The sequence below is a fragment of the Tasmannia lanceolata genome, unplaced genomic scaffold (genome assembly GCF_043159265.1).
Source record: "Tasmannia lanceolata isolate RefF3 unplaced genomic scaffold, GAP_Taslan_0.1 ptg000023l, whole genome shotgun sequence".
NCBI classification, from domain to species: Eukaryota; Viridiplantae; Streptophyta; class Magnoliopsida; order Canellales; family Winteraceae; genus Tasmannia; species Tasmannia lanceolata.
Window position 1 is genome coordinate 14,432,434 of NW_027518700.1, and position 10,933 is coordinate 14,443,366.

The 10,933-nt window shown below is 37.5% G+C and overlaps 1 pseudogene; it reads left to right on the forward strand.

The window, feature by feature from the left end:
- The first annotated feature begins 2,566 nt into the window (after positions 1-2,566).
- On the forward strand, positions 2,567-7,709 carry LOC143855850 (LRR receptor-like serine/threonine-protein kinase EFR pseudogene; annotated as a pseudogene).
- Positions 7,710-10,933: the final 3,224 nt, after the last annotated feature.

The window sequence follows — 10,933 nt, forward strand, 5'->3', positions numbered from 1 at the left end:
GGCGGATCCTGGATTTCTTCAAAATTGTAGCTAAGAGGCACGAGAAGAAGCGGACCAGCTGTCGTTTTTTACTCCTTTTTTACTTCTCGCCTTTCTTTCCAACAACAAGAGAGTAGCAGATCCTTCCATTTTTCAAGTCTTAGAAATCTTAGGATGCAGGAGAGATTTCTAAAACTTGGTTTTCTTACTTAAAATCCAGAAAAAGCTGTCAGGACAGCGGCAGTAGCTTGATCACGAACTCTCTTTTACACTATTTTCAAACTAAAAATATGGATTCTAAAATCCAGGTATCCAAACGGCCATCGGTGTCTATGCCAGGAAGACTACCAAATTTTGGGCAGTGATAAATCGACCCCATATCTCTCTCGCCTTTCTCACTCTAAGCACTGCCCTATATGGGGGTCAATTTAAGATATATGAGGGTCGATTTGTCAGTGCCCTAAATAAATTATGAATGGGTGTCTATGCCGGGAAGAGTGCCAAATTTTGGGCAGTGATAAATCGACCCCATATCTCTCTCCCCTTTCTCACTCTAAGCACTGCCCTATATGGGGGTTAATTTAAGATATATGAGGGTCGATTTGTCAGTGCCCTAAATAAATTATGTAACAATCATCCATCTAAAATACTTAAGAAGCGAGGCCCAATAGTTTAAACAGGGTAAATCTATGGGTTTGGCACCCATAAATGTGTTGTTTGGATGGCTTGCATCTTCTAGTCCCTAATAGTTTTTGTGAACTGATACATTCACCCCTTTTTCATACTTAGGACAACCCACTCTAGTCTCAAACGAGTAGTGAAAAATACAATAGATAGGGCTGTCCCATGTAAACAAAAGGCGGGGAATATATCACTTCCTTAATTTTAGGATAAAATGCCAATGGTGGACACCAAAATATGAAAATTGCCGACGGGGGACACTCTTTTGAAAAATTATAAAGGGGGGGTCAAAAACAAGGTTATCAAGTAAATAATGAAAACCTGACCAAAATGTTATCAAGTCTAAAAAGGGGTTCTCAAATACGTAAACAAGGATTATCAAGTTAATAAAGACTTCATAACCCTTGCTAAAAATTGATAACCCCTTGTGAGACTCAATAACCCTGTTGAGAACTTGATATCCCTAGGTGAGATTTGATGACCCTGTATAGGTTAGACTTGTTAAATCATATTTAGACCTGTTAACCAATTTGATAACCACATTTTAGACTTGATAACCCCTTTTCAGACTTGATAGGGTATCAAAGTTTTCTACAATCTTGTTGCATGACATGATGCATAAGGAAGTCAAAGTATATATTTTGGACATGATAGTGAAGTCTGGGGGCAGAGATGAACACTGAACACTGTGCGGCATTAAGGATATTCTTTGACCGAATATGTCAGTACCAGTTGCCGGTCCAATCAAAACGGGGCCTAGCGCGCAACGCCTTGACTTAACTAATAGGGGCTTAAAAATGCATATAAGCTAGCGCCCCCTTACGTGATGGGAGGCCCCTACGCCCATTAGCCCTATTAACCAAAGAATATTCCATTTTCGACCCCCATTTATAATTTTTCAAAAGAGTGTACCCCATTGGCAATTCTCGTATTTTGATGTACCCCATTTGCAATTTTTCCTTAATTTTAAACTGTCGGCCTATCTACATCGCCACATTTACCAATCGCCTACAGCGTCCCATTGTATGTGGTTGACAACTTGACATTGTAAACGGTAAACATCGGTTCAACGTCAGGAAGAATAGCCAATTTTTTACTCTTTAGAGGAAAAGTGATGTGAAATCTTATTTATTCTGCTGTACCTCGCTTCTTACTAATTTTAGATGGATGAATGTTACATAATTTATTCATGATCTACGCTCCTTCCAAGTTATGAGGAAATCCATGTGCATTTCTTCCTGTATATGACTATTGGTAGAATATGATTTAGGGAAATTATTTCAACGCTACAACGGTTTGATAAAGATGCGCGACACATCTTGTTGTTTAGTATTTAAAGGCCAGAAGTGTTTTTTGTAGACCGTAATATTCTTCTCACAGCTCTTTAAATACTAAACGATAAGATGCTTCGAAAACACGGAGCGCTGAAATCATTTTCCTATCTTAATATACCTTAGCAAGAAATCGTGTATTTGCCCGGCACAAGACCAAATGCTTTACCTGCAATTCAAACAAGGTAAATTTATTGGTTTGGCACTATAACTGTGCTGTTTGGATGGATTGGATCTCATAGTTAATAATAATTTTGAACTGTAGCCTATCTGTAGTGTCCCATTTCTCAATCACTGTTCATGGTTGACATTATTAAATTGTCAAACATTGGATGTCGATTGCCAATTTTTTTAGAGAAAGAAGTAATGTGAAATCTTATTAAATATGTTCTTATGTGAATGGGCCTTTGACATGGATTATTTGTTGCCTAATTTATTCATCGTCAAGACTCCTTCTAAGTTCGGAGGAAATGCATGTGCATTGCTATCTATATATGACGAGTGGTCGAATAAGATGAAATGTAACTTAGCAAGAATTTCTATATTTGCTCAACGCAAGAAGAGATCCAACCCAAATGGATCTATTATGTAGGAGTCGCTTTGGATTTTGGTCATCTATCCTCTTTGCAAATCTCATATTTTGCATGAAGGTCGTACCATCGGAATCCGCCATTACCACCTCCTTAATAGGAAATGAAACTGATAGAATGGCTTTGCTCGCCTTCAAGGATGGGATAAGCAGCGATCCTCTTGCATCTTTGACCCCATGGAACCATACTCTTCATTTCTGCCAATGGAAGGGTGTCACTTGCAGTCCTCAGCACCAAAGGGTCACCGTATTGGACCTTAGTATGCTGAACTTGGTGGGTTTTTTGTCTCCCGCTATATACAACCTCACCTTTCTAAGGAAACTATACCTCCAAGAAAACAGCTTCAACGGCCAAATAACCCAACAAATTGGCCGCCTATTCAGACTGCAATATCTAAATATGAGCCACAATTCCTTCGGAGGGGGAATTCCAGCCAATCTTTCACACTGTACGGGCCTCCAATTGATCGATTTGGGGTACAACACATTGATAGGGAAAATTCCAATTGAGCTGAGCACTTTGCCAAAGCTTGTCAAGTTGTATCTGAGTACTAATGATCTTAGCGGAAGCATTCCACCTTCATTTGGGAACCTTTCATCTCTCACCCATCTTATGCTACTGTTAAATCATTTGGAGGGAAGGATTCCAAATGATCTCGCCCGAATTAAGAGCTTGGAACACTTAGTCCTTTCTGGAAATAATTTAACTGGTATGATTCCCTCATCTATTTTCAATATCTCGTCGATAGTGGAAATTTCCGTCACAGGTAACCAACTATATGGGAGCCTTCCCCTCGACATAGGACTTTCACTTCCTAATCTCCTTGGTCTTCTTTTAGGAGACAACCAATTTACAGGACCGTTTCCAACTTCATTATCTAATGCTTCACGGCTAACAAAGATTTTCTTCGGAAACAATTCCTTCAGCGGACTAGTGCCTGAAAATCTTGGAAGTCTGAAGGATTTGAACACGCTCAGCATTTGGGGTAACCAATTTGGAACTGGCAAAGACGGTGACTTGAGTTTTATAACTTCTTTGGCTAATTGTAGTCATTTATCTGACTTGGCGGTTGACGAAAATAATTTCGGAGGCAAATTTCCCAGCTCCATAGTCAATCTCTCAACTGAAATGACGAAGCTGGGAGTAGGACAAAACAGCATTTTCGGGAGCATCCCTACTCAGATTGATAATCTCTTTAACTTACAGATATTGTCACTGAATGATAACTTTTTCACAGGTACTATTCCCACTTCAATCGGGAAGCTTTCCATGTTGCAAATATTGTACTTGCCCGGAAATAGATTTTCAGGGCAAATCCCATCCTCCATAGGCAATATTACTCTATTAGAACAACTTTATCTACAACAAAACCATCTACAAGGAAACATACCTTCCACTCTTGGGAACTGTCAAAATCTTATAATAATGTTGCTTGCTCAAAATAACCTTAGTGGTACAATACCAAAACAAGTTGTTGGCCTTTCATCCCTATCAAGGTCACTAGACTTGTCTCAAAATTTTCTAACGGGCTCCCTACCATCAGAAGTGGGCAACTTGGAACATTTAGTGGTATTGAATGTTTCGTCGAATAAATTGTCAGGTGAAATCCCAAGTACTCTTGCAAATTGTCAGGGCTTGCTAGAACTTTATCTTCAGGGGAACTCCTTTAGAGGAAACATTCTCTCTGTTTTGAGTACTTTAACAGCCATTCAAGTTCTTGATCTTTCATACAATAACTTCTCAGGGAATATTCCAAAGTATCTAGAGGGGTTTCAATTTCTGGAGTATCTAAACTTGTCTTTCAACAATTTTGAAGGTGAAGTACCAAATCAAGGGATCTTTAGAAATGCAAGTGCTATTTCAGTCACAGGAAATAATAATCTTTGCGGTGGTATCCCAGAATTAAAGTTGCCTGCCTGCCCCGTCTTGGCTGATGAGAAGCAAGAAAAATCTCTTTCAAAAGTAATTGTCCCAGTAATAAGTGCAGTTTTATCTTTGATTTTCTTTTTCTGTGTCATTTCTTCTCTTTACTGCATAAGGAAGTCAAGGAAGAAAGCTTCAACATCTTCCATGGACGGTCGGCTTTTAAAGGTTTCCTACACAGAGCTCTTTAAAGCAACATATGGATTCTCTTCAACCAATTTGATAGGTACGGGAAGTTATGGGTCAGTGTATAAGGGAATTCTTGGGCAAGATGAAAGTATTGTTGCTGTGAAGGTACTTAACCTTCAAAAAAGTGGAGCTTCCAAGAGTTTCATAGCTGAATGCGAAGCACTGAGAAACATTCGCCATCGAAATCTTGTCAAGATCATAACTTCTTGCTCAAGTATAGATTTTGGAGGTAATGATTTCAAAGCTCTTGTGTTTGAGTTCATGCCAAACGGGAGTTTGGAGAAGTGGTTGCATCCAAAAGTAGATGGACAAAGTCAAATGAGGAGATTAAGCATCATTAAGAGACTAAACTTAGCAAGTGGCGTGGCTTCTGCATTGGATTATCTTCACCATCATTGCCAGACGACAATCGCTCATTGTGATCTAAAGCCAAGCAATATTCTTCTTGATGAAGACATGAATGCCCGCGTGAGTGATTTTGGTTTAGCCAGGTTCCATCCGAAGATCATTCGCAACTCTGAAGATCAGAGCAGCACGATTGGGTTAAAGGGAACCATTGGGTACATTGCTCCAGGTACTGCTTTCATAAGTTTTCTTCATCTGTTTTATTTTCAAATGAGCTTCATGAACAATTTTAAATGGCTAATTATGTACAACAAATCTAAAATTAGCAAGTTTCAACAAAACAATCATGTCTATGGATCTGGTTGGTCACTACTAGATCAATAGTAGTGACCAACCTGGATATGAAGATACTAATAAAGGTCCAGGTACTGTTTTCATAGCATTGGCCAACCTGGATATGAAGATACTAATAAAGGTAATGATCACCGGATTATAATCATTCAAACATGGTGGAACCAAAGACAATGGGATAAAACACCTAATTGTGGAAAACTAGCTCAATGCCCCCAATGACTACAAAGTGTCACATTTAAGACGGACTAGATTCTGTTACCAAAAATAGTAAAATTTACATGTTACCAAATGCTTTTCCATTGTTTAATCTTTATTTGTTTGAATATTTGTTTTTTAATGTTTATTTTGATAATTATCCAAGTTTAGGGAGTTCTAATTTGTTGATAAATTTTACTCCAAGAGGAATTTTGATATTTTTATTTAAGAAATATCATATCTGTGGATCCTGGACCATCATATAAGAAATATGAGTTGTTATCCACTTTTGCATTGCTTTGGCACGAGGAAGCAAACATGTGCTTAAAAATTGGGCATCCTTCTAGGTCATCACTATGTGGTGACTTTTACATGCAAAAGCATTGCGAAATTGTAGGTGTCCCAAATTGGTTCTCACCTACGTACACACATGTGGAATGCAGAAGTGGAGAGCAAATGAGCATTATACTTAATATGACTTTGTTTTCTGCTAGAAAATTAAAAGCATATGCTACTAAGAAAGTCACTTTTATGCCCTCGCCTAAAAGTCTCTTATTGAGCCCTACTTTTGCCCTGTTTACATGGATGGTTCCATTGATCCAAACCTAACTTGCATGGATTCTTCGCCCCCCTATTTCTCCGAACATGCATTCACATGGGACACATTTGGATTCTTGTCGTAGTCGTGTCCCGGATGAATCCTGTTTTTTTCGGGCGAATCTGACATGTCATTGTCTCTTTTAAAATTGGAATCCTATATATTTTCCCTTTAAACACGTTTTATTTTTAACCTGTTTTTATAAAAGCATAGTCTGTCCTCTCTTATTAAAAATCCTCCATCCTCTCACATCTCTCTCTCTCTCTCTCTCTCTCTCTCTCTCTCTCTCTCTCTCTCTCTGTCTCTCTCTCTCTCTCTCTCCCCAATAAAAATCATAACACCTCGACACTCCACCGTCAAATTTTCATGAATATATATATATATATATATATATATATATATATATCGTTTTATTTTATTTAATAAAAATTACTGACTCCATGAATCCTAGTTTTGGCGGTGTGCTGAATTTGACACCTCAAATCCATGTTCGATCGTGATACACAAATCCGAATCCATGCAACACAGATCCATATGGTAACCATAAGGCCTTCCAAATGGCAGTTGAGATCGCATTGGTCAAACGATCAGACGGTCCTAGGCCCTTGAATGATCAAACTTATCTCATTCTGTGTCAACAATGATCACGGCATTCTCATGGAAATTGGAAGCTCTTTCTCATGACAGGGACTAGATGTGTTACACAATCTTCTTTAGAAGAAAATCTTGATAATAAGTAAAATGCTGAAAATTTCTGTGAAAATGAAATGCTTAAAATGGTTTGTGTGCATTGATTATTTTTCTCTTATATTAAATTATACTTCAATGTCATTGCACCTTGGTCATCTATCTCCTGATTGACAATAAATATCGGCTTTTGTTTTGGTCAACTATAGTTTTTGCTTGCTTATTCATTTTTTTTTTTTGAATTAGCAACTTTTGCTTGCTTAGTCGTTATTAAAATTTTGTTTTGCTTTGATAATAAATCTCACTTTTTTTTTCCCAAATCAATCTCTTAGTTTCTTTTACTTTCTAACTAGTATATGGCTTCCTTTCTCATGACAAAAGTATATGTGTCAAAATGCAGAATATGGGGTAGGTGGCCATGTTTCCACATCTGGAGACGTGTATAGTTATGGGATTCTTCTATTAGAGATGCTCACAGGAAAGAGTCCCACAGATGACATGTTTAAGGATGACCTAAGTCTTAACAAGTTTGCTCAGTTGGCTTTGCCTGACCAGGTGATGGAGATTGTGGATCCGTTGCTGCTTTTAGAAGATGAAGAAGACAGAGTTACCAACAATGCTCAAAATGACAGAGATAGGATTTATAGGTTGCGGGAGTGCTTGGTATCTTTACTGCGAATTGGAGTTGCGTGTTCAGCTGAATTACCGAGAGAACGAATGGAAATGAGAGACGTTATAAAGGAAATGAATGTGATCAGAGAAATATTTCTTGGTGTTGGGATCTACGGAGAGAGACGAAATAGGGCCTTACTACTCGGTGAAGCCCTCACGAGTTAGTAAGAAGATAATTATTCATGAAAATGCTCTAAATTAGTGTGTAAATTTTCTTTTATTTCTCCCTATGGTAATGTTTATTATGGATGTATGATAATTTTTCTATATGTTTATGTTTGTGAAACAACTAACATCTATCTCTGTTGTTTCTCTTGTAAACTTGTAGCTTATGTGTTGTGGTTTGTCCTAGTACTTGTAACCGTTGGTTTTTTCCCCATATGACCATATCTATTACAACATTGTTCTTGAGACTGAGAAATGAGAGTAGACTTCTAAAAATATTCTGATTTTAACATATCTGTATCATTTTATATGTCAACTTCATTCCTGGTGTCAGTTCCTTCCACTAACACAGCCTCCTGCACTGTGTCAATTGTTTCATCTCGAGCTTCCTCTATACATTAGGCCTCCTTTTGAATGGCGTGCAACCTAGCACCCACCAGCTAGTTTATGCACCTCAAGAAACATGCAAATGGCGAAGAAAAAAAAGCTAATGACAAAAAACAACTAGTGATTTGAGCTTTTATATAATGTGTTTATAATGTAGTCATAATGAAGAAAATAATTTCTTTTATATAAGTTGGTGTAATTTTTCATATTAATGATAATATATCAACACATCGTATCTACGATTTTAATGTGGGCGCCGTGGTTCGTATGGCCACGTGGGGAGGTTGCGAGATTGGAATCCTACTTAGAGTAAGAAAACTTCTCTTCTCCCTCTCTTTATCTTCTAAATAATTTGCTTCTATAAAAAACAGTGAAAAAACACAAGAAAAAATGTGACAACACAAAAGAAGAAACATGTGTGTAATTATTTCTTTGCATTCGCTCTCTTTGGATTATTTATTTTCTTCCTTGCATATACTTTGATCGCTTTGATCGCTCAATCTCTTGGCATCCATTGTGTACCTTGGGATTCGAGAGCGTGACCTAACGTTTATCGCTGATTACGTGGAAGATAGATGAAGACGGTTGACGATCAGGGATCAAGCTCTGCAAATATTTTCGCTGCGTTCGTGATCGACGATGAAAGGTACAATTTTATGTAGTGTATATTTTGATTCATCATCTGATCTAATGGTTTAAATTCCCAACATTGCTACCAGAGCCATCATTCTTCGTTTTCCATCAAAAATGATTTTAGTTGTTGTATTGTTAATCATATCGTATTTGTGTTTTCCCTTAAAAATATAAATCTTTTTATGTAAAATGGTTTTGTTTTCTTAAGATTGAAAAAAAAAATCCGTTCACCAGAAAGTCGTCGATTGCAAGAAATTTACCGGTCATAGGTCGCTAGAACGTCACTGATCGGCGATCGCCAGAAAGCCGCTTTATTTTATCTAAGAAATGCCCATACTATTCTTCCTCCAGTGATTATTTTCAATATATCCCGGGATCTATATTGAAAATAATCAGAAACTGTGGGACCCAATTCCGCGAGAGGGGAATTGGGTCTCTCGTACCCACGCGAATGGCGTGTGTTTTTTATTTTTAATATAAGTCATCTTTTCTGTGAACTTGGGATCACTAAAGCATCCGAATTTCACACAAAAGAGAATAATCAGAGTCGTCACTTAAGTAAAAGACTTAGGACCCATAAATGACACTGCAATGATCTGCGGTCCCAGAAGTCTAGATTCGTTACCTGATTACGAGAATGGAAGGTATAAGGAATTACCACCACATGCATCATTCTTGCCCGATAATCCGGTCTTCAATTCCAAAGATTAGCTCTTGTGATGTGCGAACTATATGGCATGCATCTTAAAACAATCTATGTGAAAATTCTCCTAAAATTCTAATTTGGTGAAAAATCATAAGTGATTTAATCAATTTAATTTAGGATTTTAAATGAGAGAAGAAATTAAAAAAAACTACCCTAAAACCCCACTGATTGTGTGTAGGGCCGACTCGTGCATGGAATGTCATCCCAGCATCCAAGCTGCCTACGTACCCAAGCCTCACTGGGATCAAAATCAACGTAGTTCGGTGCGCCTAAACTAAGCTACTTATGCCTAACTCATCTAAGACACCAATCTAGACTGGACAGACTGTTTCAACAGTTTTATGAAAAATTAATTAATTCAAGTTGATAAAGTTTTATTATCTTAGGACTCCATCTAAGATGCTATATGATCCTATCTAAATGCAAGACACTCCCTAGACTAATGTAGGTGGATCCTACATCCTAGGTTAACTAGGCATGTCCTAGAGGAAAAAGGGGTTAACTAGTGAAACCTAATCTATGGCTCAGTTGCTAATAATAGCAACCGGCCGTGATGAGGCTAACTGGACTCCTAACTCTAGGACTCTTGAAGACCTAAAACGTGACGTAAGTGTTCCTAAAGGGGCTCTAAAGGTTTCTAAATGAATTTTGAATCCACAGGCTCTTAGGAATCTCAAATTCTTTTGGGTTTGTTGAAACTTTTAGAGTTTTCTTGAAGCTTTTAATTATCTTGAGGCCTTTAGTGTGTGTAGTGTCTTTTAAGTTGTTTGATTAGAAGTTTTTAGTTTCACTTGTGACTTTTAGTGGCCTTTTGGTTAATGACTTTTAACGGATTTAGACCGGTGTTTTTTTAAGTGGGTAAATTTTAGATTTGTGACTTTTAGATTGGGTGTGTTTTAGATTGGTGTCTTTTGATTTTTGTTTGGAGAACGACATTAACACAATCATGTTTCGACAATTGCACAATCTCGACAAAACCTTACCTATTTAAAGATCTAATGAACGCATCCCACTAAAACTGTGATGATTCTTTAACCGCTTGGCCAAATTTAACGTACAAATATGCGTTCGAAAAAAATTTCAAAGGGTTACAAATTTGTAGTTTACCATTTTTTATGAATCTGCAGTTTAGATGCTCAAAATCTGGTCACAAGACAGGCAGCCAGCACTATGGCGGGAATGATATTGGCACTACCACGTTTTTGACAATTACAATAACTCATCTTGTCTTTTGGTATTTAAAGAGTTGTAACAAGGTTATTACAGTTCTCAAATAGTTCTTTCAAGCTTAGACCCTACCATTATAAAAGCATGGTGAAGTTAATGAAAAAGATGAGTGTATTTATCAAAACATGATAGTGCACATATTAATGGCCTTTTTTATTTATTTAGGGAAATGACATAACCACCCGTTTTCTTTCCCGGGCCGCCCGTATAGTTTAAAAGAGTAGTCATAAATGCATTAAAGGGGCTGTCCAAGGGAAGAAATATATCACTC